This window comes from Mixophyes fleayi, chromosome 8, assembly GCF_038048845.1.
Source record: "Mixophyes fleayi isolate aMixFle1 chromosome 8, aMixFle1.hap1, whole genome shotgun sequence".
NCBI lineage: Eukaryota > Metazoa > Chordata > Amphibia > Anura > Limnodynastidae > Mixophyes > Mixophyes fleayi.
This window is the reverse complement of record NC_134409.1, coordinates 57,703,097-57,705,256: the sequence shown is the minus strand read 5'-3', so window position 1 is coordinate 57,705,256 and position 2,160 is coordinate 57,703,097. Positions and strand designations below refer to the sequence as shown.

General features: G+C 42.7%; 1 pseudogene; it reads right to left on the bottom strand.

Annotated features, from left to right (window-relative positions):
- Nucleotides 1-1,134: 1,134 nt before the first annotated feature.
- LOC142100488 (U2 spliceosomal RNA) lies at nt 1,135-1,243 on the bottom strand (annotated as a pseudogene).
- Nucleotides 1,244-2,160: the final 917 nt, after the last annotated feature.

The window sequence follows — 2,160 nt, the reverse complement described above, 5'->3', positions numbered from 1 at the left end:
ATAATGAACCGTGTCCCTCAGCAGCGCAAGGCTGTCTGCAATCCTTCTACCAGGAATGCCACAAGTCTGATCAGGATGAACAATTCGCCCAATGACAACCTTTAGCCTGTTGGCTAGTACCTTGGCCAAAATCTTGTAGTCCACGTTCAGGAGGGAGATGGGCCTCCAATTTTTGAGGTCACATCTCTCTCCCTTGCGCTTATACAAAATCGTGATCAAGCCCTCTCTGAGTAGGAGACATCCTGCCCTCCACCACCATCTCCTCATACAACTCTAGCAGGTCCGGGCCAATGAGGTCCCACAGCGCTACATAGAGCTCGGCTGGGAGGCCATCACTGCCCGGGGTCCTGCCCGGCCTAAAGGATTTAGCGGCAGAGTGCAGCTCCCCCAAGGTGAGGGGGGCATCCATAGCTGCTCTACCTGTAGGATCAATGGGGTTAGTGATACCTGACAGGAAAGATTCAGCCGCGTTGTCGTCTGTAGTCTTAGGGGAGTAGAGTTTGCCGTAGTAGTCTGTGATGACTCCCATGACGCCCTCCTTCCCCCTCCTGGGGGTGCCAGACTCGTCCCGCAATTCAGTCAGGGGCGTGTGGCCGGAGTGGAGTTTTCTAAAAAAGAAAGAATTACATTTCTCACCCTTCTCCAGATTCTCCACCTTGGAACGGAAGATGATGCGGCTGGCCTCTTCCTCGAAGTGCCTTTTTTAGGCCCCCCTTGGCCTCAGCCAGATCATCCTTCACATCCCAGCCGCAAAGTTGGAGATCCAGCAGGGACTGCAGCTGACGCTGAAGCCTCCTGAAGTTTTTCTTCCTCTCACACGCCTGTTGGCGGCCTTTAGCCTGAAAGAAACTGCGAAACTTGCCCTTGACATACTCCCACCAGTTAGACCCAGAGGGAGGGCTTCTTCAGCTGGAGGTGCTCCCGGCAGGCAGGGGTCGGCAGCGCTTCTTCCCCGGGGTCGGTCTTCTTGCTCCTGGCCGGCTTCGATCGGGTAACACAAGTCTCAAACAGTTCCTCACCAGGGTTAGAGTGTGCTATCGGATGAGCCACACTCAGGTATGTCCTCTGGGTTTTGGGCAGGAGAGAGACAAGTGCACCATGCAGCAGAGTCTACATCAGCCCCTCACCGATGTTAGAGTGTGCTATCGGATGAGCCACACTCAGCATAACCTCCACCGGGTAGTTGGTAAACTGATAAGAACTGATACTACACTTGATCTTAGCCAAAAGGCCAAGAAGCGATGATTGACAGCACTGTTAGCTTAGCTGCTTCTATTAGATTTAGATAACTGCACTAGTTGAAACTATACATTTCTTATAAATTTGTATATTTCCCTATTATTTTCATCATTTATATAAGGGGTGCTCTCTCAGAACAATAAATATATACTTATAACAACAAGAAACGAAAGTTCTAGAATTCAAGGCACTCTAATATATACCAATGTATTTGTTCTTTCCTGATTGTAATTTTCCTTTTTATAAATATTTATAATTAAAAATGTCAATTTTTATTTCATATATTTAAAACAGAGACTCGGTGGGTTTGGTAATACTATATTAAATTACCAAAATATACTAAAATTGTGATAAAGTTGTGAAATAGTGTGAAAAGATTAAAATCTGGGTAAAAAAAGAAGATATAATCCCCCTGTGAATCCTCTACGTTCTTGATGTATTAGAGCCAAAATGTAATGTTTACATATAATCAATACATATATTTGTATTTAGAACAGAGTGTCTAATATTATTAGATATCATAATACAATATGTAATCCAGTAGGGTAATAACTTACATTTAGATGAAACTTCCATTTGGAAACCTATAGAGAATAGTTATATAATAAGCTACCATCACCTCTATGTTTATTATTTTATATACTGGTTAAATTAGACCCCTGGATATTTTGTAATATGGAATTTATGATAGGTGGCAGTATTCTGTCATTCTTATATTCCATGAATACTATATAATCTCAATAATTATGATCTGCTGTGCAATTGATGACATTTTTTACTTTTTAAGGATGATTAATCCACAATCCGATAACAATGATTATTCATATAATTGAAATGTTAATAAAGCACACTCATTATAATGTAGTCTTATTAGTACTCCCTTTTGCCGTACAGCGAGAGAATTGCTGTTTGTATTGTTTG